This window comes from Mobula hypostoma, chromosome 7, assembly GCF_963921235.1.
Source record: "Mobula hypostoma chromosome 7, sMobHyp1.1, whole genome shotgun sequence".
In the NCBI taxonomy this organism is placed as follows: Eukaryota; Metazoa; Chordata; class Chondrichthyes; order Myliobatiformes; family Myliobatidae; genus Mobula; species Mobula hypostoma.
In genome coordinates, this window is record NC_086103.1 from 36,045,524 (window position 1) to 36,072,524 (window position 27,001).

Below are 27,001 nucleotides of genomic sequence, written 5' to 3' on the forward strand. Positions count from 1 at the left end.
TTTGTGCACACAACTTGCCAGTCAGTGTTAGCAAAGCAGTAAGAGTTGTTTGAAATGTTGATACTGCCTTTATAAAGACATTTTATCATGAGAGAGAGAGAAGAGAACATCTTTCATTGCAAGAATGTCTTTACCTGAATATTTTTCAAACTAATTATCCTTAAAAGGGTACAGGAAAGGTTCACAGGTGTGAAGCCTGGACCAGATAGCATGAGTTATTAGTAGAGATGGGAGAGTCTGGGACCTTGCCTTGGAGTGCAAGAGGCTGAGGGGTGAACTTATAAAGATTAAAAAAATCATGAAGGGGATAAATGGGCTACATAGTCTGTCTTTTCCCCAGGATAGCAAAGTTTAAAACCAGAGGGCATACACTGGCATGCAAAAGTTTGGGCACCCTGGTCAAAATTTCTGTTACTGTGAATAGCTAAGCAAGTAAAAGATGACCTGATTTCCAAAAAGCATAAGGTTAAAGATGACACATTTCTTTAATATTTTAAGCAAGATTACTTTTTTATTTCCATCTTTTACAGTTTCAAAATAACAAAAAAGGAAAAGAGCCCAAAGCAAAAGTTTGGGCACCCTGCATGGTCAGTACTTAGTAACACCCCCATTGGCAAGTATCACAGCTTGTGAACGCTTTGTGTAGCCAGCTAAGACCCTTTCAATTCTTGTTTGGGGGATTTTCGCCCATTCTTCCTTGCAAAAAGCTTCTAGTTCTGTGAGATTCTTGGGCTGTCTTGCATGCACTGCTCTTTTGAAGTCTATCCACAGATTTTCGATGATGTTTAGGTCGGGGGACTGTGAGGGCCATGGCAAAATCTTCAGCTTGCACCTCATGAGGTAGTCCATTGTGGATTTTGAGGTGTGTTTAGGATCATTATCCTGTTGTAGAAGTCATCCTCTTTTCATCTTCAGCTTTTTTACAGATGGTGTGATGTTTGCTTCCAGAATTTGCTGGTATTTAATTGAATTCATTCTTCCCTCTACCAGTGAAATGTTCCCTGTGCCACTGGCTGCAACACAAGCCCAAAGCATGATCGATCCACCTCCATGTTGAACAGTTGGAGAGGTGTTCTTTTCATGGAATTCTGCACCCTTTTTTCTCCAAACATACCTTTGTTCATTGCAGCCAAAAATTTCTATTTTAACTTCATCAGTCCAAAATGCATCAGGCTTGTTTAGATGTTCCTTCGCAAACTTCTGACGCTGAATTTTGTGGTGAGGATGCAGGAAATGTTTTCTTCTGATGACTCTTCCATGAAGGTCATATTTGTGCAGGTGTCGCTGCACACTAGAACAGTGCACCACCACTCCAGAGTTTACTAAATCTTCCTGAAGGTCTTTTGCAGTCAAACTGGGGTTTTGATTTGCCTTTCTAGCAATCCTACGAGCAATTCTCTCGGTAGGTTTTCTTGGTGTTCCAGACCTCAACTTGACCCCCACCACTCCTGTTAACTGCCAATTCTTAATTACATTACGAACTGAGGGAACGGCTACCTGAAAACGCTTTGCTATCTTCTTATAGTCTTTTCTTGCTTTGTGGGCATCATTTATTTTAATTTTCAGAGTACCTGGCAGCTGCTTAGAGGAGCCCATGGCTGCTGATTGTTGGGACAAGGTTTGAGGAGTCAGGGTATTTATAAAGCTTTGAAATTTGCATCACCTGGCCTTTCCTAATGATGACTGTGAACAAGCCATAGGCCTAACAAGCTAATTAAGGTCTGAGACCTTGGTAAAAGTTATCTGAGAGTTCAAATCTCTTGTGGTGTCCAAACTTTTGCATGGTGCTCCTTTCCATTTTTTCCACTCTAAAATGGTACAAAACAAAAATAATACAGTAATCTTGCTTAAAATGTTGAAAAGAATGTTTCATCTTTAACGTTATAACTTTTGGAGATCAGCTCATCTACTCACTTGACTTTTCACAGTAACAGAAATTTTGACCAGAGGTGCCCAAACTTTTGCATGCCACTGTAGGTTTAAGTTGAGAAGGGTAGAATTAAAAGGGAATCTGAGGAGCACACTTTTTTTTCACATAGTGTGTCTATCTACAACATTTAAAAGAGATTTGGATGGGTTTATGGATTGGAAACATTTAGAGAAAATGGACTAAATACAGGCAAATGGGATAAGCTTAATGAGTTGGGCCAAAGGGCTAATTTCTGTGCTGGTATAACTCAGTCTATAAAATGAGCCGGCATTTCCTCATGGCTTCTCTGCTCTATGCCTATATATCTTGCATTTAAGCAGGACATTTGCTGCACTTCTGACAAAGTTACGGTGTTCTAAAGCACTTGTGGTTTTCTGAGTTGTGACAATTCATCTTTATGCTGGTATTGTCTCTAACAGCAATATGGATTATCCATATAACATGCAGGCAAATATCACATATATTTGTTAATAAAATCTTTTCTGACAACTAATTCTCAGCAAAGCATTGTTAAAATGAACTTTTTCGTGCTTATTCATATTGAAAATATTATTAGGGAACTACAGAAGGCAAGGCCAGTCAAATTCCAAGAAAAAGTTCAAATTTCCAATGAAGTGTAAAATACAATGTTGTGTGATTTAAACATCGACATTTTCTCCCTAATACATCAATATGTGAATTTTCCAGATGTAGGGGGTCCCCATGTTATGAACAACCTGACTTACAGAAATCTGATTATTACACCAATTTTGCCATATACTTTGGAGGAGTTTTCAAACTACTATTTATAATAAAATGTCGTATTCATTAATGATACATTATATTCAGTTGACTTGAGTTGAGGCCTCCGTTGCGTCCTAGTTGTCCAGATACGCAAGCCTGGGCAGTACTATATGAGGGCAAGTTGTTGCCCATACAGAACGCTCTCTCTCTCCACCCATCTGTTGAGCCCAAAGGAATGGCAGACGCTGATATAGTTTGGTCCAGCAGTGTGGCAGGAGTTGCCAGTCAGCATTGAACTGCATGTAGGATTGCCTTAAGGACTCCAGCTCAGGAGTGCATTATATTATTCATTATATATTTCATTACTTTAATTATGTGTATTGTTTGGGTCTTATTCAATAAAATGAAGGAAGTGCCTGTAGAACAGTATAATATAGATAGATACAGAAAATGAGCATTTCTGATTACAAAGAAATCGGCTTCAGGAATGGAACCTTTGCATGACTGGGTGTTGCCTATATTGTGATAATGTTATGAGTGTCAACCACTCTTGCTGCTTTTTGTAAAATTTTGGTGCATTTCTGGGTTGCTGTTTTCAGTTGAAGTGTCCAATTTCTACCTAAATTTAGGATGAATGCTCAACTTTCTATAACTAAGGATTTTGATCACCTCAAGTTAAAGGCTGACATTTCACTTGTTAATTACTGATAATAGGAAGTGAAATGTCATGCTAGGAAAATAGGAAATTTGAAGATTTGCTTCCTGTGTTGCAAAAAAAAATACATGAACAATGAACTGCAAAGCAAGGTGAAAATATTTTAAACCACATTCATAAAATGGAGGTTCTTGAGCTAGTTGTGCCACAACTGCTTTAGAACACCACCTTGTGGTTGACCTTTAAATAGCATTGATAGAGATTTAGAATCAGGATTAGGTTTATTATCACCAGCATGTGACGTGAAATTTGTTAATTCAGCAGCAGCAGTTCAATGCATTACATAATCTAGCAGAAAAAAACAATAATAATAGGTCAATTATGGTATACGTATATTGAATAGATTAAGAATACGTGCAAAAACAGAAATACTGTATATTTTGAAAAAGAAAGTGAGGTAGTGTCCGAAGGTTCAAAATCCATTTAGGAATCGGATCGCAGAGGGGAAGAAGCTATTCCTGAATCGCTGAGTGTGTGCCTTCACGCTTCTGTATCTCTTACCGTACGGTAACAGTACGAAAAGTACATGCCCTGGCTGCTGGAGGTCCTTAATAATGAGGCACCGCTCCCTGAAGATGTCCTGGGTACTTTGTAAGCTAGTATCCAAGATGGAGCTGACTAGATTTACAACCTTCTGCAGCTTCTCTCGGTCCTGTGCAGTAGCCCCTCTATGCCAGACAGTGATGCAGCCTGTCAGAATGCTCTCCATGGTACAACTATAGTATTCAGTTTCCATGATTTTTCTGCTTAACAATCCCAGTCATGACATTTGGAAGAAGAGGTTTGATGTGTCCATGTTCAAAATGCTTTGCAGCTTCTACAGAAGCTAAGTGATTATTATTGTCACAAATGGCTATAAAATTGTGCAATGTAATAGTTGTTAATTTTGTTTCAAAGTGATCAAAGTCATGCTGGATAGGTTAATTGGTCATTGTAAATTATTCCACCATTAGGTTTGGCTTCATGGGCTGGGAGGTACTACTTCACACTGTATCACTAAAAAAAAGATTGAATATCCCCAAGATACTTTTAGAATAAAAGAAGGACAATATTAGAAAAGGCCTGATATTAAATAATGGGATAAAGGAAGGAGAGAGAAAATGTTGCTTAGAAAATCAAGAAATAGAATCAGTGGGAGTTGTACATAAGGCTTTTCATTCAATTCCTCCGTCTCCGCCGCATCTGCTCTCAGGATAAGGCTTTTCATTCCAGGACGAGGGAGATGGCTTCCTTTTTTAAAGAAAGGGGCTTCCCTTCCTCCACCATCAACTCTGCTCTCAAATGCATCTCCCCCATTTCACGCACATCTGCTCTCACCCCATCCTCCTGTCACCCCACCAGGAACAGGGTTCCCCTGGTCCTCACCTACCACCCCACCAGCCTCCGGGTCTCCAACATATTATTCTCCGTAACTTCCGCCACCTCCAACAGGATCCTACCACTAAGCACATCTTTCCCTCCCCCCCCCCCCGCTTTCCGCAGGGATCGCTCCCTACGTGACTCCCTTGTCCATTCGTCCCCCCCCATCCCTCCCCACTGATCTCCCTCCTGGCACTTATCCTTGTAAGCAGAACAAGTGATACACATGCTCTTACACTTCCTCCTTTACCACCATTCGGGGCCCCAGACAGTCCTTCCAGGTGAGGCGACACTTCACCTGTGAGTCGGCTGGGGTGATATACTGCGTCCGGTGCTTCCAACGTGGCCTTCTATATATTGGCGAGACCCGACGCAGACTGGGAGACCGCTTTGCTGAACATCTACGCTCTGTCCGCCAGAGAAAGCAGGATCTCCCAGTGGCCACACATTTTAATTCCACATCCCATTCCCATTCTGACATGTCTATCCACTGCCTCCTCTACTGTAAGGATGAAGCCACACTCAGGTTGGAGGAACAACACCTTATATTCTGTCTGGGTAGCCTCCAACCTGATGGCATGAACATTGACTTCTCTAACTTCCGCTAATGCCCACCTCCCCCTTGTACCCCATCCGTTATTTATTTTTGTACACACTTTCTTTCTCTCACTCTCTTTTTTCTCCCTCTGTCCCTCTCACTATACCCCTTGCCCATCCTCTGATTCCCCCCTCCCCCTTTTCCTTCTCCCTGGGCCTCCTGTCCCATGATCCTGTCATATCCCCTTTGCCAATCACCTGTCCAGCTCTTGGCTCCATCCCTCCCCCTCCTGTCTTCTCCTATGATTTTGGATCTCCCCCTCCCCCTCCCACTTTCAAATCTCTTACTAACTTTTCCTTCAGTTAGTCCTGACGAAAGGTCTCGGCCTGAAACGTCGACTGTACCTCTTCCTAGAGATGCTGCCTGGCCTGCTGCGTTCACCAGCAACTTTGATGTGTGTTCCTTAATAATTGTTGTGTTTCGTACAGTGTAAATCATGAAATTAGACGTTTGTGTAACAAGATTAATGAAATAATTTACAAGAGAGTAAGACAACTTAATTATAGTTTACATATGAAGGGGATAAACTGAATTCTTTGTAATAGTTTGGAGGATGGACTATTCATGGACTTTTATGGTTTTGTAAATAACTATTGTGGGTGCACAAAGGAGGAAACAGCTATTTCTTATATTGTATTATATAATGAGGAGTCTTGATTGATGCTGTGGAAATCAAAGGGCCTTTATGGAACAGAGATCAGAATATGATATAATTTTACATCAAAATCAGAAGTAATTTCTAACTGAAATCAGTTTCTCAAATCTGAATAAAGCAAACTATAAGGGTATGAAGTGTCAACTGGCTGCAGTAGATTGGGAAAGAATGCAGTTACTATGAATGGCCTCTGAAAGCATCTGAAGATTTACTGAATGGTTTACAAGGAAATATATAAGATTAAAAGAAACTGAGTAGTTCTGCTGGAGCTATCAAGAGAAGTTAAAGAAATATTAGATCAAAGAGTTTAACATGTGAGATGCGTGCTTGATGACTTCAATACTTAATCGCTTGTCTTTGCAGTGTTTCTAATAAACAGACATGTTGCATTTATAGTCACTGCATGTACAGTATGCCTTAGTTTCACCACATGTTTTTGGGCAATTTTGTGACCAAAGATCCTTGTAATAGGCAATAAAAACACCAGGATGTGAATGAATTGCATATTAGTTGCACAACCCTTAATTCCTGTCTTGCTTTTAAGTATTGTAGTTTTAGAACTATGCAGAAATGAAAGTTGAATCAGAATCAGGCCAGTGTGTGTCGTGAAATTTCTGAATTTAGCAGCAGCAGTGCAATGCAATACATGATAATACAGAAAGACAAAAAAAGTAATCAATTACAGTAAATACATATGTCGCTGGTTGTATGCTTTTAGGCTTCTGTACCTCCTTCCTGATGGTAACAATGAGAAGGGGTCATGTCCTAGGGGATTGGGGTCCTTAATAATGGATGTCACCTTTCAGAGGCACTGCTCCTTAAGGATGTCTTGGAGGCTGATACCCAAGATGGAGCTGATTTAATTTTACAACTTTCTGTAGCTTTCGGTCACATACAGTAGCCCTCCCACCAGCCCCCGCCCCGCCAATACCAGATAGTGATGCAGCCTGTCAGAATGGTCTCCATGATATATCTATAGATAATTGCCAGTGTTTTGGGTGACAAACCAAATCTCTTCAAACTCCTAATGAAATATAGCCTCTGTCTTGCCTTATGGCTGCATTAAATGTTGGGATAAGGTTAGATGCTCAGAGGTCTTGACATCCAGGAACTTGAAATTGCTCACTCTCTCCATTGCTGATACCTCCTATGAGGATTGGTTTGTGTTCCTTCGTCTTATTCCTTCCAGAAGTCCACAATCAGCTTTTTCATCTTACTGGCATTGAGTGCATGATTATTGCTGTGACGCCACTAAACTAGTTGGTATATCTTGCTCCTGTACACCTTCCCAACTCCATCTGAGATTCTACCAACTATGAATCAGAATCAGGTTTATTATCACTGGCATGTGACATGAAATGTCTCTTTAAATCTTTTTATTGAATAAGTATACAAAAAGGTAAGCCATATAAGCACTAATACACTGTTAGAATATAATAAAATTACAGGAGATATTAATACAAAAAAAAATACAAACAATGTAATTTAAACATAACCTACTAAGGTAACATAATAGTATACTAATTTTTATATATATATATATATATCAATAGAAAAGAAGAAAAAAAAACCCCAAAAAAACCACTGTGCAACTAACTAAAAGCAAAGCAAAGCAATGGGCTAACTTGGAACCAAGCAGAGTTAAAAAAAACTTAAAATTTAAAATCACGGCCTCAATCCCGACCTCCATTAAAAACAGTAAAAAGAAACAAGAAGGGTATATAAATATGGAGCAAAAAAAAGAGGAGAAAAAAAAATTACATTAAATGAAAATATTGAATAAAAGATCTCCAGGTCTGTTCAAATTTAAGTGAGGAATCATAAAGATTGCTTCTAATTTTCTCCAAATTCAAGCATAATATCGTCTGAGAAAACCAAAAAAAGGTAGTTGGAGCATTAAGCTCTTTCCAATGTTGTAAGATACATCTTTTCGCCATTAAAGTGAGAAATGCAATCATTTTACAGGCTGAAGGAGAAAGATTACTGGAAATTTTTGGTAGTCCAAAGATAGCAGTAATAGGGTGAGGAGAGATATCTATATTCAATACCTTGGAAATAATATTAAAAATGTCTCTCCAAAAAGTTTCCAGAGTAGGACAAGACCAAAACATATGAGTTAAAGAGGCTATCTGCCCCGGACATCTATCACAAAAAGGATTAATATGAGAATAAAAGCGAACTAATTTATCTTTGGACATATGTGCTCTATGAACAACTTTAAATTGAATTAGGGAATGTTTAGCACATATAGAGGAAGTATTGACTAATTGTAAAATCTGCCCCCAGTCATCCACAGAAATGATAGACCCCAATTCCTGTTCCCAATCTACCCTAATCTTATCAAATGGAGCTTTCCTAAGTTTCATAATAATATTATAAATCATAGCCGATGCACCTTTCTGACATGGATTAAGGTTAATTATAGTATCTAAAATATATGTAGGAGGAAGCATAGGAAAAGAAGAAAGTATAATACTTGGAAATTTCTAACTTGTAGATATCTAAAAAAAATGTATTCTTGATAAATTATATTTATTAGATAATTGTTCAAAAGACATAAGGGAACCATCTAAAAATAAATCCAAAAACCGTGAAATACCCTTAGTCTTCCAAATTTGAAAAGCACAATCCGTAAAAGAGGGAGGAAAAAATATATTACCTAAAATAGGAATCGCTAGCCCAAATTGGTTAAGATCAAAAAATTTTCTGAATTGAAACCAAATACGTAAGGTATATTTAACTATCGGGTTAGATACCTGTTTGAGGCGTTTCAAATCAAAAGGAGGAGAGGAACCTAAAATAGAGCCAAGTGTATAACCCTGAACAGATTGTAATTCCAATGCTACCCATTTAGGAATAGATAGTATATCCTGGTCCAGTAACCAAAATTTCATATGTCGAATATTAATTGCCCAATAATAGAAAATAAAGTTAGGTAATGCTAAACCTCCATCTCTCTTAGCTTTCTATAAATGTATTTTATCCAGCCTCGGGTTTTTATTTTGCCAAATAAATGAAGAAATTTTTGAGTCAACTTTATCAAAAAGAGATTTTGGGACAAAGATTGGTAATGCCTGAAATATATATAGAAATTTTGGCAAAAAAAACATCTTAACTGCATTAATACGACCAATCAAAGTTAAATATAAAGGAAACCATTTAGATGAAAGTTGAATAATATGGTCAATTAAGGGTAAAAAGTTAATCTTAAATAAATCTTTGTATTTACAAGTAATTTTAATCCCAAGATATGAAAAATAATTATTAATCAATTTAAATGGAAAGTTATGATATAAGGGAAGTTGTTTATTAATCGGGAAAAGTTCACTCTTACTAAGATTTAATTTATAACCTGAGAAGAGACTAAATTGTGCTAATAACTCTAAAACAGCAGGGATGGATTTTTGAGGATTAGAAATATATAAAAGTAAGTTATCAGCATAGAGTGATATTTTATGGGACTTTAAGCCCCGAGTTATCCCAGTAATATTTGGAGATCCTCGAATGGCAATTGCAAGAGGTTCTAATGCAATATCAAATAATAAAGGACTAAGAGGACAACCTTGTCGAGTACCTCGAAAAAGAGGGAAAAAAGGTGAGCCTAGAGAGTTAGTACGGACCGAGGCCACAGGAGAATGATATAACAATTTGATCCAGGATATAAATTTTGAGCTAAAATTAAACATTTCAAGCACCTTAAATAAGTAAGGCCATTCTACTCTATCAAAAGCTTTCTCAGCATCTAAAGAGATAACACATTCAGGAACATTTTGTGAGGGAGTATAAACAATATTTAACAGTATGCGAATATTATAAAAAGAGTAACGGCCTTTAATAAAACCCGTTTGGTCTTCCGAAATAATAAAAGGAAGTACTTTTTCTAATCTGTTTGCTAATAACTTAGAAAACACTTTAGAATCAACATTTAATAAAGATATTGGTCTATAAGATGCACATTGAGCAGGATCTTTATCCTTCTTTAATATTAGAGAAATTGATGCTCTATTGAAAGATTCGGGAAGTTTACCAAGTTTTAATGAAGCCTCAAAAACCCTACAGAACCAAGGGATTAATGAAGGTGCAAAACATTTATAAAATTCTACGGTAAACCCATCAGGGCCAGGAGCTTTCCCTAAATTCATAGAGGAAATAACATTCTTAATCTCATCAGTGGTAATGGGAGTATCTAGCATAGAAGACATATCCTGTGAAATCTCAGGGAAATCTAGGTTATCTAAAAAATCATTCATATATTTAGAGTCTCGAGGAGACTCTGATTGATATAAGGAAGAATAAAAATCACAGAAGGTTTGATTAATCCCCACATGATCAAGTATCAATCGGTCATTTTGGTTATAAATCTGATTAATTTGAGATTTAGCATAATTAGACTTCAATTGATTAGCCAGCAGTTTGCCATTTTTATCACTGTGTACATAAAATTCACTTCTTGTTTTCTTTAATTGGTTTACAATCGAGGACGAAAGTAATAAACTGTTCCATTTGAAGTTCAGTTCTTTGTTTATATAACTCCTCAGAGGGAGCTATAACATATTTCTCATCAATTTCCTTAATCTTGTCCACAATTACCAACTCCTCCTGCTTCAGCTTCTTCCTCAAAGCAGCAGAATACGAGATAATCTGACCACGAATATAAGCTTTAAAAGTATCCCAAAGAATGTTCACAGAAATATCCTCTGTATAGTTGATTGTAAAAAAAAGATCAATCTGTTCATTCATAAAGTTAACAAAGTTGAGTCCTGAAGCAACAGCGAATTAAAACACCATTGTCTATTATTTTGTGTATTGGCCTGAATTTTAATAGAAAGCTTAAGTGGAGCATGATCCGAAATGGTTATAGAGTCCTAATCACATTTAATCACTGAAGAAATAAGACGAGAGTCAATAAAGAAATAATCAATTCTTGAATAGGAATGGTGAACATGTGGAAAAAAAAGAAAAATCTTTTTGCTGAGGATGCAAAAAACGCCAAATGTCCGTTGACCCAGAATCAGAGAGGAATGAATTAATCAAAGTTGCAGATTTATTAGGTAAGGTCCGTAGAGGAGCCGAACGGTCCAAAGCTGGAGATAAACAGGTATTAAGATCTCCGCCCCAGATCAATGAAAACTCATTCAAATTTGGGAACTGATTAAATAATGATTTATAAAATTCCGGACAGTCCTTATTAGGAGCATAAACATTAACCAAAACTACCTTTTTATTAAATAGTAAACCACTAACCAGTAGAAATCTACCATTCGGATCAGAAATAATATCATGTTGTATAAAAGTAACTGAGGAGTCTATAAAAATAGAGACGCCTCGAATCTTAGCGTTGGAGTTCGAATGAAACTTTTGGCCCTTCCAGAATTTAAAAAAACGTAGTCTGTCCCCCCTCCGCACATGGGACTCTTGTAAAAATAAAATTTGTGCTTTAAGTCTCCGGAACACTTTAAAAACTTTCTTCCTTTTAATAGGATGATTAAGACCATTAGTATTCCAGGAGACAAAATTAATAATAGACTCCATAAACTCTAAAGTCAACCCGCAACAAGGAGGATTGACGATAGGCTCGACCCATGAACCCGGAAAGGGAACAGAACAAATAAGAGATACCGGGAAGGAGAACGCAACCAATACTTCAATAGTGTACATAGCTCAAGAAGAAAGAAACTAAAACGTGAAGCCCCTCTCACCACCCTCCACCCCATGAGCCCAAGGCTAAATCTAACACAGACCAGCCAGAAAGAAGCAAGCACTAAAACTACCCCCATGACTTCCGGTATACGCTCCCTAAAGAAAGTGTAAATATAAAAAAGATCAGCTAATTATAAAACAGTAAAAAAATAAAAAAAGGTAAATCAATTAAAACAAACACTTAATATAACAGAGAAAAAGCCAGAAACTATAAAAAAACCGCAACAAACCCCAGACCCTATGAGTAAACAAAAAAAAAATGAGATTAATAACATAAACTAGTTATGAAAACCTACAAAAAGAAGTAGATTTAAAAACTACAAAATTTAAGGCCTCAAAGGAAATACGTAGAATGACGGTGAGGGAATAACCACCCAGAATCCCCTGGGGAAAAAGAAAGGAATGACGCAGATAAAAAGAAAGTTTAGCAACATTTTAATTAATCAAAAATAAACTTTTCTGCCCATATAAGGCAGAAAAAAAATTAAAACTGACAAATTCACAACCTCCGATCAAGCGGAGATAGTTAAAAATTACGATTAAGATGTTGAAGGTGCAAATTGATCCAGATAACTCTGGGCATCCGATGGAGATTCAAAAAAACGGAGGGCTCCATCCGACGTACGAATCCTTAGACGTGCAGGGTAAAGCAGCGCTGGTTTTAAATCCATCTTGTAGAGTTCCAACATCACAGATCTGTAACGAACCCGTTGATCCCGAATTGGTTTACTGAAATCCTCCACGAATCGGAACTTAAGATCCAAAAAATCAATGTAACCTCTAGATCGAACGAAATGAAACAGTTTCTCCTTGTCTTGAAAGTAATGAAAACATAATATAACATGTCGAGGTTTATCTGACTTAGAGGAGTATGATGGAACTCTGTGAACACGATCCAATAACAGTGGTTGGTCAGGAAATACAGTTGGAAATGCATCTTTTAAAAGTTGAGAAAAATACTTCATAGGGTTATCAGATTCAACAGCTTCACGCACCCCAATCATTCGAAGATTCTGCCGTCGCATTCTGGATTCTAAGTCAGAGTTTTTAAAGGTCAGAAAGTCAAGTTTCTTCTTCATTACATTAATTGTTTCTTCGATTTTCTCCATCTTGAGCTCACTTTGTTGCGTAGATTTTTGAAGATCAGATATAGCCGACTGATGTTCCGTAATAGATGTTTGAATCTTATCGATTGAATCGGCAATTTTCTGGAAATTAATTGAAATTTCCGCACGAATCAGCTCCGTAACAGAGGTTGAAATTTCCCTTTGAATTAGCTCCGATATAGCTTTCAAAGTCACCGGTGGTTCAGTCGGAGGAAAATCGGTACCTTTCAGTCTAACCGGAAGTTTGCCGTCCTTCCCGTTTTTTCCATTCTTAGACATAGCAGACCTTAACCGCATCCGATTATCAAAGAGCCCAATTTATTTCAAAATATTGTAAAAGTCGATACCTGAATGGTTAATTAAAATATAGCTGATCATAAGAAGAAAAACTCAGAGGTAATGCAGCGAGTCAAGAACACAACTTCACTCCATGAGCTCTACCGGAAGTCCATGAAATGTGTTAACTTAGTAGCAGCAGTTCAATGTAATACATAATATAGAGGAAAAATAAATAAATAAGTAGATCTTATTCAGTTTATTTTATACAATATACATGTATTGAATAGATTTAAAATCGTGGGGAAAAAAACAGAAATACTGTATATTTAAAGGAAAGAAGTGAGGTAGTGTCCAAGGGTTCAATGTTCATTTAGGAAATCGGTTGTCAGAGGGAAAGAAGCTGTCCCTGAATCGCTGAGTGTGTGCCTTCAGGCTTCTGTACCTCTTACCTGATGGTAACAGTGAGAAAGGGGCATGCCCTGGGTGCTGGAGGTCCTTAATAATGGACACTGCCTTTCTGAGACACCACTTCCTAAAGATGTCCTGGGTACTTTGTAGACTAGTACCCAAGATGGAGCTAACTAAATTTACAACCCTCTGCAGCTTCTTTTGGTCCTGTGCAGTAGCCCCCTCATACCAGACAGTGATGCAGCCTTAAAGAATGCTTTCCACGGTACATCTATAGAAGTTTTTGAGTGTATTTGTTGACGTACCAAATCTCTTCAAACTCCTAATAAAGTATAGTCGCTGTCTTGCCTCTGTTGTATCATCAGCAAATTTTGAAAGGGTATGTCGGTTTAGGGGATATTTGCAGGATGGTCTGAGGCCTTATTAAAGAACTGTGTGATAGAAAAATATGTGAGGCTCAGCAGTCTAGCAAGCCTTCCACATCAGCCACAGCAGACGACGAACCTCGACCTTCGACATCAAGGCAGGCAGTCATAGGAGAAGATGAGCTGCTTGCTCTACTGGGAACAGGCGACGAGATGACACCCCAGAGTCCCACCACCCCAACCCCCAGGCCACGGACAGATACCGATTCGCGGAGAATGCAAAGGTAGCCGGGTGGCACACAGCACATCTTTAAGAAAAAAGCCGAAATAAACATGCTAATAATTAGGTGACGACGCAATCGGAAATCGGCACTGATCTGAGCCGATTATTATGGGCGGCACCTAATTAATTAGCATGTTTGTTTCGGCTTTTTTCTTAAAGATGTGCTGGGTACCTCCCGGCTATCGCTGGACCCCTGCGTTCTTCGCGGCAAGGTATCGCTTAGCGGCCTGGAGGGTGGGGGGGGCCACTGCCACCCAAACTCCAACGACTCAGTCTAACACACCATCATCAGTGTGCTCGGCGCTGAAATAATTCCGGTAAGTGATACTACATTGTACATACATTATTTCTACTTTATATAGGCTGTGTATTTTTATGTGTTATTTGGTATGATTTGGCAGCTTCATAGCTTAAAGGTTACTGGAGAGCGCTTGCGCCGTGTTTTTGCCAACAGCGCTTGCGTGAGATTTTCTGCTGACGGTGCTTGCGTGAGATTTTCGCTGCAGAGAACAGTTCAGTAATGATTGTGGAAAAGTATTTTTACTTTATATAGGCTGTGTATTTATCATATCATTCCTGCTTTTACTATATGTTACTGTTATTTTAGGTTTTATGTGTTATTTGGCATGATTTGTTAGGTTATTTTTGCGTCTGCGAACGCTCACAAAGTTTTCCCATATAAATGGTAATTGCTTCTTCGCTTTACGACATTTCGGCTTACAAACCGTTTCATAGGAATGCTGTGCCTTCGGATGGCGGGGAAACCTGTATTTAATCATATCTATTGAGCTGCGCTGCATGAGATCACCTTCAAGATGCCCTGGAAGTAGATAATTAAGGTGGATGTATCCAATTTTGCAAACTTTGCTAAGTGAAGTATCTGGTACAAGAATGTATCAGAAGTCACAATATAATTGACTTGGTTGTTTAAGGCACGCAAAATTAATATATCACACTACTTTCATTTTTTATAACTTAATAAAATTAATGAACTGATCCAAGCCATCAACAGTTTGCACCAATAAAATAGAACTTAGTGTACATGCACCCAATGTGTTCAGTCTCTATGTCTTGCCTGAGTTGTCCTTAATGTTGTTGAACAACCTGACCTTGGGTGGCTCTCGTGTACTCATTCAGTTCTCTATATCAGTTTCAGTGACATCTCTGTTCATTCTTCTGAACTCTATTTGTGGATTGTGAATAGTTGAGACCAAGCACTGATTGCTTTTGCTAATCTGAAATAGATCTGTTTTTGTTCCAAATCTTTGCTTTCTGTTTGTTTAAACCGTTTCTTAGTTCATGCCAACATATTGCTCACAATGTGATGTATTCAAATCTTACTGACAATTCTCCTGCATGGGACCTTATTGAAAGCTTTCTGAAAATCCAGTACACCATATCAACTGGATCCCTCTGATCTATACTAATTACATATTTTTTAAAAATCCAATAAAATAGTCAAATATGGTTTCACAAGTCCTTGGAAATTCTGTTCAGTCCTAATATTTTCAAGCTGATCTGGCACTTCAGCAATTTTCTAGCTCGACACTGGGCCTCTCTATTTCTGGCAAGTTTTCCTTAAAATTGTTTAATTTTTCTTCCATTTCCTTATTCCACATTCTGCCTCAGGATGTAAGGGATGCACATTTTTACACCTTGTGATCCATTTGATTTCTTGCCTTTTTAAAAATCAATTTATTGACTGTCCTCTGCAGAGTTCTAAAGTGCTCCCAATCTTAAAGCTTGCTGCTTTTTCTGATAACATTACATTTCTCTTCAGTAAAAGAAAATCGAAAAATTGCATATGCTGAAAATCTGAAATAAAATCAATGTTGGAAGCACTCAGTAGCATTTGTGGAAAGAAAAACTGAGTTAATGACACAGGTTGCAGGTGAAGAGACTCTTGTTAGCTTGTTCCAATCTGATTCTAATTAAATATTAAACCATTGCCCATCTTGTTTTTCTTTTTGGCTATCCTTGCTAAATGTAGAACATCCTTGAATTATTCTGTTCCCTTGCAACAACATGTGAGATGGTTGGAATTGCTGCCGCCCATTGTTCTAATCGTGGTAGCAGTGTCTTCTTTTAAGCAACAATAGCAGTACTTACTTGAATTTTTCAATCCCAGTGTCAAGTCAAGTTTATTGTCATTTAAGTATACACATGCATACCACCAAGCAAAACAGCATTTCTCCAGACCAGAAAGCACAGTAGTAGACATCACACGCATACAACACACAATGGCTTAAGAAAGTAAGAATTAGATCTAAAAGTAAACAGAGTAAGGTGCATAAATTAAATATTATAGGGTACATTATAAATTATCCCGTGTCACTTCAAATACTCTATGCAAGGTGTTCAGAAGCTGAGTGGCCTGAGGGAAGAAGGTGTTTTCCATCTTAACCGTTTCTTGTCTTTATGCAATGGAGTCTCCTGCCTGATGGTAGAATGTCAAAGAAATTACTTACAAGTTTCAAATAATTTCAGGAGAGTTTCACTAATCTTTACAAAGTTATGCCGAAGCTGTATAATAAATGCTTTAGTAACTACTAATATGCATTTTTATTTAAATGCCTTGAAAATCTGGCTGAGTGCTGCCACAACAACAACTTCTCACTCAATGTCAGCAAGACCGAGGAACTGATTATTGACTTCAGGAATAGGAAATTGGAGGTGCTCATCAGGGGAATCAAAGGTAGAGAGCATGGCAACTTTAAATTGCCTGTTGTCATCATTTCAGAGGACCTGTCCTGGGCCCAGCATGTAAGTGCAATTATGAAGAAAGCACAGCAGCATCTCTACTTCCTTAGAAGTTTGCAAATGTTTGGCATGATATCTAATACTTTGCCAAACTTCTCTAGATGTGTAGAGAAGAATATATTGACTGGTTGTATCACAGTCTTGTATGGAAACACCAATGCCCTTGAATTGAAAATCCTACAAAAAATATGAGATACAGCCCTGTCCAACAGGGGTGAAGCACTCCCCTCCATTGCATGAAGCACTATTGCAGGAAAGCAGCATACATCATCAGGAATCCCCACCACCTAGGTCATGCTTTCTTCTCATTGCTGCCATCAGGAAGAAGAATGTAGGAACCTCAGGACTCTCACTATCAGATTCAGAAAAGTAATAACTGCTTATCCATCAGGCTCTTGGACCAGTGGGAATAACTTCATTCAACTTCACTCGCTCCATCATTGAACTATTCTCACAACCTATGGACTCACTTTCAAGGACTCTTCATGTAATTTTCTTGATATTTATTGGTTATTTATTATTATAAACTATCTGTACAATATGAGTTAGTCCTGACGAAGGGTCTCGGCCTGAAATGTCGACTGCACCTCTTCCTAGAGATGCTGCCTGGCCTGCTGCGTTCACCAGCAACTTTTATGTGTGTTGCTTGAATTTCCAGCATCTGCAGAATTCCTGTTGTTTATCTGTACAATTTGGTGCCTTTTATGCATTGGTTTGTCGACCCTGTAGGATGCATTATTTCATTGGTTCTATTATGGTTCTTGGATTTACTGAATACGCCAGCTAGAAAACGAATCTCGGGCTCATACATGGTGACAAATATGTACTTTGACAATAAATTTACTTTGAACTTTGTAATATTGATCACATTGTAGAGTTGTAGATCTTGGAATAATGGAATTTGACGTATAAAGCTATATGTTCATCATTTCGATTGGACTTGCAATTGTTAGATTAACATAGTTCATTATATACTGAACACTTAATTAAGTCATAAGCTTTTATTTTGGATTCAGAAAATGATCACTTGCGTGCCACACTTTCCATTCACACATTGCTGAATCTCTTGCTCTTTGTTCTTGCCATTCATAGAATTCATTCTATTTTAAGGACTTTTTGTATCATACAGTTTATAGTAATTATGATTATAGGGTAAACTACTTTTATTTTGCACCTGTTTTGGAAGTTGAGTTATGCTTTTATATTGAGAGCAATTGCTTCCTTTGAACATATTTTTGTACTAATTAAATTTTATGGTATATTTTAATATATGCATGTAATAGGAATAAGTTCATCACTAAAATACTGCCAAATGTTCAGTATCTGATTTCAACAAAACTGCTGTAAGATGAAGTGGAGACAGAGGCTGTGTTGTGTCCTACTTTCCTGCAGTACTTACACAGAAAAGAGGATAGCCATCTAAATGATAATATGACCTGCAATTAGCTGTGCTTTTCATACAGTCAAATAACCAATAGGAACATATCAAATGAAGCCATTGACAGTATATGGATATGTAGGAGAAACAAATAAAAGCCTAATCAAAAGTTTTATTTTTAAAGAGGGCTGTAAAAGTGAAGGGAAGAGAATGCTGAGAGGTTTAGACTTTCAACATAGAGATCTGACCCTCAACACAGTTGCCTCTCAGGGTTGTGTCCTAAGTCCCTCCTTTACTCTCTGTATACCCATGACTGTGTCACCACCAACAGCTCCAATCTGCTAAATAAATTTGCTGATGATACTACATTGATTGGCATAATCTCAAATAATAACAGAGAAGAAGTCATCACCCTGGCACAGTGGTGTCAAGAAAACAACTTCTCCCTCGATGTCGTAAGAACGAAGGAGCTGGTTATGGACTACAGGAGGAATGGAGACAGGCTAACCCCTATTGACATCAATGGATCTGGGGTTGAGAGGGTGAACAGCTTCAAGTTCCTTGGCAAGCACATCACTGAGGATCTCACGTGGTCTGTACATACTCGCTGTGTGGTTAAAAAAAAGGACAACAGCGCCCTTTTCACCTCAGACGGTTGAAGAAGTTTGGTATGAGATCCCAAATCCTAAGAACTTTCTACAGGAGCATCCTGACTGGCTGCATCACTGCCAGGTATGAGAGCTGTACTTCCCTCAATCGCAGGACCCTGCAGAGAGTGGTGCGGACAGCCCAGTGCATCTGTAGATGTGAACATCCCACAATTCGGGACATTTACAAAGACGGATGTGTAAAAGGCCCGAAGGAACATTGCGGACCCGAGTCACCCCAACCACAGACTGTTCCAGCTGCTACTATCTAGGAAACGGTACTGGAGCATAAAAGCCAGGGCCAACAGGCTCCAGGATGGCTTCTTCCACTAGGCCATCAGACTGATTAATGCATGCTGATACAGTATATTTCTATATTATATAGTATGTACAACAGGACAGTCAATATATTACAAATTACTATAAATTGCAAGTTGCACATTCAGAGGGGATGTAACCTAAAGATTTTTACATAGAAACATAGAAAATAGGTGCAGGAGTAGGCCATTCGGCCCTTCGAGCCTGCACCACCATTCAGTATGATCATGGCTGATCATCCAACTCAGAACCCTGCACCAGCCTTCCCTCCATACCCCCTGATCCCTTTAGCCACAAGGGCCATATCTAACTCCCACTTAAATATAGCCAATGAACTGGCCTCAACTGTTTCCTGTGGCAGAGAATTCCACAGATTCACCACTCTCTGTGTGAAGAAGTTTTTCCTAATCTCGGTCCTAAAAGGCTTCCCCTTTATCCTCAAACTGTGACCCCTTGTTCTGGATATCCTCAAACTGTGACCCCTCGTTCTGGATATCCTCAAACTGTGACCCCTCGTGATTTACTCATGTATATGAACGATGTAAGTTATAGTCAATTCAATTCAGATGTCTCATTTTTTGATTTGCACATTTTAACCTCAGAATTAACATTGTCTTCATCCATTTTAGATACCAGCCTTTTAAGTTTCTCTTGGATCCAGTGTGAAGAATCATTAACTGAAAATGTTGGTTCTGATTTTCTCCCCCAAGTGCTGTCCTACTGAGTATTTCTAGCACTTTGTTCATATTTCAGATTTGCAGTATCTGTTGTTTTCTTTCTAATTGTTCCAGCACTTTTAAATCTTCCCCTCTCTTCTTTTGCATTCACGCATTCATGCATCTCCTTCTACATCAGTTCTAGGCAGGAGTTCTGTGAATAACAGGCCTTCACCATTTTCACAGCCAGCTCTACCACCACTTGTGTTGTTCTTTCTCCTTTGGTCTCCAGCCTACCACAAATGTTCCCTTTGTTCTCTTCTTGCTTCTGCCTGTCTGCAGTTTAAAATGTTTAATTTATAACTTGCCTGTCCTAATAAACAGTTGTCAGTCTGTTTTCTTTCTCCCCCCCCCGCCCCCCATGCACAAATGATGTCCGATATACTGAGTATTTCATACCTTCTGTTTTAAGGGCTGGGCTGCAAAGCATTTTTTGAACTGAGTAGGAGCAAGAGGCTAAAATTGCAAGAGTGCAGAGGTTGAGAATTATGAAGAAGACCAATGCATACCTTTTCAATAGGGGGAAAAATTGTTTCATTGCTCTTAAGTGATGTACTGCACTTTAAGCCAGCCATTTATAGTATATTTTGAAGACAAATTTTGCTGATTATCGTGCCGGCTTACAGAATGTCTAGTAAATTTTAACATGTTTGTTTCGTGAATAAGTTAGTTATTATAATATTTTATTCATTTGTTGCTTCATGTCAAATGAAGGTTTTGATTGGACAGTACTAATACAAAAGAATATTAATAGAAAAATCACGGTCTTTAATAGTTCATGTGCAAAAATTTGCCTTTTGATAGGATGTTGGCTTCTCATCTGTGAAAAATTTTGCTCCTCGGGCTTGTGCATGTTGTAATAAGAGCACCTGAATGAAAGCAACCTGATATTAGTAATCTCAGTAAGGTGACTAAATAACCCTGTAAATCTAGAAATGTGATTTGTTGTTTTGTATCTGTCAATTCTGCTCAACATTTTCAATCACCTTTAGTAATTTTTGTGAATTTTTATTCTGTTTTGAGAGAGTGAATGCAGAAGTGGTAGTTTCTCCAGACACCAAGCTTAGGCTCTTGTGTAACATAAAGTGGTAAATATGGGTTAACAGCAGTTGAGTACAGTAGAATATTTTCCAGCCAGCAGGTGGAGTGTAGTCTAGAAACCAGCATTGTTATTAACCCAGGGCAAGATATTTGGTCTCACTTTTGTAAGTAGAGATTTTGAGTTTGTATTTATGATTGTATTCTTGTATTAAGATGGAAAACTAAAACATTCAACAAGTACACAAATATTATACAGTGGTTTCCAGTTAATTGGGCCATCGGTTAATCGGGGCAGCCGCTTATTTTGGGACAACTCTTAAAGAACAAAAATTAATTGAGAACGTTGCTGAGATTCCCTTCATTTATTTGGGACTCTATTCCGCTTAATTGGGACAGGAAACTGTTGCCGAACAGATTCCAACTAGTGTCAGTCGTGTGCACTTGTGTGGCATTTACATACCACACTGTGCTTCGAGTGAATAGTTGTTCATTGTAATTGGATAAGGTGCAGGTGTCAGTGGACCAATGTTTAATAAAAACAAGCCAGAAGAACTAGCTAAGAAGCTCGGTCACAAAGATTTTAAAACAACAGGTGATGGTGTCTTGATGGAAATATAGGTACCATTAAATTCAAGAAGACACACAGTAGGAAAGAGGGTGCTGATGCTGTAAGTGTAGAAACAGAGAAATCTACAAAACTCCCCGAGTTGCTTTGAACATTTTGTGTAGATGATACCTACAATTATGATGAAACATGATTTTTGTTAAAATCATGCCACACCGGATGGTTCTGCACTAGGTGTCTGCTGTGATTTTGTTCATTCACAGTCAATTAAAACAACACATCAGCATACACAGGATGAATTCCTCTGTTGATAACTCTTATGAACTAATACCCAGCTTATAGTACTGTAGTAGTATTAGCAGTATTCTAATTTGTTCTGTTATTTCATTTAAATACACAACTTGTTACTCAGTTAAATAGTAGTTTGTCTTTCTTATACTTAAAAATGTTTTTTTCCATGAAACTCTGGATAATTAAAGCAGCCGCTTAATTGTGCCACTGTATTAAATCCACTGTATTTGCAAATTCATTTACATTCAATTTTTAATGATTGGGGCAAAATATGTGTGTGAAATAGCAAATTATTGCTTGAGCAAATAAGTGAATTTAACTATTATTCATCTTCTCAACCACCTCTCTGTTTTTTGGATGATCCATTATCTGATATCAATGCTGATATCTTCATAACACTACATTTGCTAACTCCCCATTGCTGGATGGATCTTGTAGTTTTAATGTGAACAGTGATTGGAATTGTGGATACGTTAGTTTTGATACATATACACTTTTACTTTTGATCAAGAGAGAAGTTTCTGAACATTTTGTTGTTCTGTAATCAGTGTCATTCAGCACACACTATGACCACATCCAACAATTGATAAAAACGGTCGAGAAATGATTGAAACCTTGACCTGGAGATGATATATAAATTAGCATCAAGTTTTCCTATCTGCTGTCTTTGACTTTAACAAATATTCAAAAAATAATTATTTTGTCTCAGATTTTGGAGCTTTTTGATCAGAACTGTAGTAGGAATGATAGTATTAAACGCTGAGCAGTACTCATTAAATGGCAACATGATGGAAGTATTAGTGTTGTTCAGGTGATCCAAGGCCGCATGAAGAGTCAATGAGATTGCATCCACTGTAGACCTGTTGTGATATGCACATTTCAGTGGGTCCAGGTCCTTGCTTAAGCAGGTGTTGATTCTAGACATAACCAAAGCACTTAATCACTATAGATGTGAGTGCTCATAGCTGTATTTTTATTCTCCTTTTTAAAAGCATTGAGCTCATTTAGGAGTGAAAAATTACTGCCATTCATATTAGGTTTTGCTTTGTAGGAAGTAATGGCCTGCAAACCCTGCCAGAGTTGACATCCATCCGATTCCACCTCTAATTTCAATCGGAATTATTCTTTTGCTCTTGAGGTTGCCCTCTGTAGATCATATCAGGCCTTCTTGTACAGTATTGGATCACCAGACATGAATGCCATAGATCTAGCCTTCAGCAGGCTACAAATCTCCTGGTTCATACACAGCTTTGATTTGTGTATGTACAGTATGTTTTCAGAGGCACACCGTCATCGACACAGGTTTGAATGAAGTCACTGACAACTGTGGCATATTCATTCAGGCTCAAAAATGAATCTCTGAATATTGTCCAGCCCACCAACTCAAAATAGTCCTGTAGGCGCTCCTCGGCCTTCCTTGTCCATACCTTCTTGGTCCTATCTGCTGGTGCTGTGGTCTTCAGTCTCTGCCTGTACTCAGGGAGTAGAAGTACAGCCAGATAATCAGACTTTCCAAAGTGTGGGCATGGGATAGCAGTGGGTCCAGTGTGTTGGCTTCTCTGGTTCCACAAGTGATATGTTGGTGGTATTTATTTAGAGATATTTTGAAGCTGGCCTGGTGAAAATAACCTCAAAATGACGCAGAAGGTATCAGGGTGTGCTAGTTCATGCCTATTGATTATGTTGCTCAGTTCATCGAGAGCCTGTTTGACATTGGCCTGAGATGAAATGTACACCACTACCAAGATGATGGCTGAAAACTTCTGTGGCAGATAAAATGGGCAACAATTGATCGCAAGATGTTTGAGGTCAGGTGAGGAGGACTGGGACAAACCACCACGTTTGTGTACCACGAGGAATTAATCATAAAGCATACTCCAACTCTTCTGCCCTTGAAATAGTCTGCAGTCCTATCTTGGTGATGAATCATAAGGCCAGCAAGCTGTATTGCTACATCTGGAATTGCGGGGATATCCAAGTTTCCGAGAAACAAAAAACAAAACAGTCTCTGATCTCCCTCTGGTACGGCAATCTTCTTTGAGGTCTTCAGTTTATTTTCCAGAGACTGTATATTTGCCAGCAAAATAGGCTGACGAAAGGTCTCGGCCCGAAACGTCGACTATACCTCTTCCTATAGATGCTGCCTGGCCTGCTGCGTTCACCAGCAACTTTTATGATCTTGCACTTTATTGTTTACCTCCACTGCACTTTCTCTTTAGCTGCCTTACTTTATTCTGCATTCTTTTCTTGATTTGACTTGTTCTGCTTGAATGCATTGTGTAATGATTTGCTCTGTTTTGAGTAGTGTGCAAGGCAAGCTTTCACAGTATCTAGTGCATGTGACAGTGATAAACCAATTTCAATAGAACTTCATGGACACTTGTTTAACCAAATTCCCTATTTCACTTCCCTTGGTTCATTGCTCAGTTATGTCACATCACAGTTGCAAGGTAATGTTTTCACTGTATCTCAGCACAATAATAAACTAATTCCATTTCCACCTACATAGCCTCCCTTGACAATCCTCTAAGTACTGCAGCATTGATGATTTTAAAGGAGATTGTCCAGTGAAATGATATGGGTGCAACTCTCCTCCTTCCTTTCTTTCACCTCTGTAACACCATAGAATTGTACCCAGAGCTGTCTGTCCTGTCTCAACCATGTTTATGCAATAGCTGTAATATCCCAATCCCGTTACCTATCCATGCTCTGAGTTCATGTATCTTACCTGTCAGGTTTTTTCTTTAAAGTAAATGCCATAGATTGGAGCATCCTATCTCCCTGCCTGTACTGCCTACTGGACTTGCTTGAATTCACTTCTATCTTTGCCATATTTTATTATCCGCAACCTCTTTGCTCTGTGTTTCTTGTACAAGACCCTTAAATCTTTCTCTATTTAAATAGTTTTGTTTCATTCTTCTTTTCAAAGAAAACAACTTCACGTTTTCAGACATCCCACCCTGCAAAAACTCATTTCAGGGAGGTAGCACCATCAATTTGCAGGAGACTTCCGGGAGAGGTGGGATGTCTGCAATAGAATAGCTCCTTAGCAGCCATCCAGCTAGTTTAAATAATGTTAGCTATGCTACTGAACGAATGACACCTGTTAAACTCACCTCAACATGTCTTTTACATTTTAACCCACCATGGGGAATAGAAAAGTCACTGTTGCAAACAGTGCATCGAGAAACACTGTCATTATTTTTGATCCCTATTAGGCAGGGGTACACATCAGTGTAGTCTGGGGTGACGTACGTTTTATATATTTTTTGGAACACTCTGCCACTCTGACTTTTTTTGGAACTCTCTCGCTCTCTCTCTGTCACGCGCTCTCTCGCTCGTGTTGCTTTCACTCGCGTTCGCTTTCTCGCTCTTGCTCTGTCGCGCTTGCTTTCTCACTCTTGCTCTCGCTGTCTCTTGCTCTTGCTCTCGCGCTTGCTTTCTCGCTCTTGCTCTCTCTCTCACGCTCCTCCTTTCTCGCTCTCACTCTCTTGCGCTTGCTTTCTTGCTCTTGCTCTCTCTCTCGCTCTTCCTTTCTCGCTCTCACTCTCTCGCGCTTGCTTTCTGACTCTTGCTCTCGCGCGCGCACTCGCTCTCTCGTGGTTGCTCTCACTCTCTCTCGCGCTTGCTTTCTTGCTCTTGTGCTCGCTCTCTCGCGCGTTCTCTCACGTTCGCTCTCAAAAAAATTAATTTCCGGGACATTGTATATAATTTGCGGGCATCAGGGAGCCACTATTAATTTGCGGGAGACTCCTGGAACTTCCGGGAGAAGTGGGATGTCTGCGTTTTTCCGCATTATACTCCATCTACCAATGTTTAGTCCATTTACTTAACCCAACTCTTTATAAACTTTTTATAGCTTGCTTTCTCCCTCACTGCAAATTTGGCTTTCTTCCTTAATAGCATTAATGTATATCATAACCAGCTGCTAATTGCATCCTTAATAATTGATTCTAGTTTTGTTTTTAATTACATCAATCAAGCAAACTGGCCTATAGTTCATTTTTGCTCTGTGCCTCAAACCCTTAATGAATAAACATATCTCAGTAACACACACTATGCTGCCTGGCCTGGAGGAACTCAGCAGGCCAGGCAGCATTTATGGAAAAAAGTACAGAAAACATTCCCTCCAGCATTTTGTGTGTGTTGCTCGGATTCCTAGCTGCTGCAGACATTCTTTTGTTTGTGAAACATATCTCAATGACAGTTTTCCCATTCTTTGGTTCATCTTCAGAATATATTGACTTTTTTTTTAGAAGATTGCAACCAATGCTTCTACTATTGTTTCAGCCATTACTTTTAGAATCTTGGGCCTCAAACCATTAGATCAAGGGCAGTTATCAGTCTTGAATTTTATTAAATTGCCTAATTCGTAGATTCTAGTGATGGTATTTATTTCCTCTCCTGTATTTTTTTCAGCAATCGGTGGATTGTTTTTGGTATCACTTGCTAATAATTCTGAAGAAATATATGCAACTCCTTTGCATTTCCTTATCCCCAATAAATAGTTTGCTAACTTCATTCTGTTCAATTGCTATGTTCACTTTTACTTCGCCCTGTTTTCTTGCAGTCTGGTAATGATGGCTGAAGCTACAAAGGAATACCTTTTGATATAATGATTGAAGTAATATTCCTGTAAAATGGTTTTATTGCTTATTTTTATTTAAACAACCTCATCTGCAGAAAGAGCTCAAAGAGGAACTAAGGTTGATTGAGGAGAAATCAACATAGTCACTGAAGCATTCTCTGTCTCTCTGTGCATCAACAATTCCTTCCTGTTTCTTTTGAAAGGTTCCAATCCATTTCCGGAGTTGAATACTTTTTAAGCAGTAAAGCATAGTAGTAAATAGATATTCCCTTGTAAAAGTGGTTCCCATGATATTTACCTTAAATGCAAGGAAAATATGAAAATGATAGGAAGTTGAGAGGCAGTGAGGAAAGTAGATGTTAACCTACAAGCAAAAATGGAAACCGGAAGGTTGAGCAAGATGGAGCTAATGTTCTGAGTTGGTCTGTTTCAGACTATGGTAGGTAGAACTTGGATCACCATGTGGAATTATGATATTTCAAAGTTCATTTATTAATTTATTAGCCGTTAACGGAAGTTGGTTGCTGGAGGAGCAGGACTGGCAGCTCAATGTTTCAGAGTTCCATTGTTTTAGAC

General features: G+C 38.4%; 1 protein-coding gene across 6 annotated transcripts in view; it reads left to right on the forward strand.

The window, feature by feature from the left end:
- The window catches only part of LOC134349238 (rap guanine nucleotide exchange factor 6-like), a 406,825-nt gene that overhangs the window by 139,905 nt on the left and 239,919 nt on the right, over nt 1–27,001 (forward strand). Inside the window, exon 1 of one of the 6 annotated variants that reach the window (XM_063053256.1) lies at nt 14,396–14,438. The exons of the other annotated variants lie outside the window; for them this stretch is intronic. The gene's annotated coding sequence lies outside the window, so the exon portion shown is untranslated. Of the gene's footprint in view, nt 1–14,395; nt 14,439–27,001 lie in introns of those variants that run through there. 6 annotated transcript variants of the gene reach the window in all.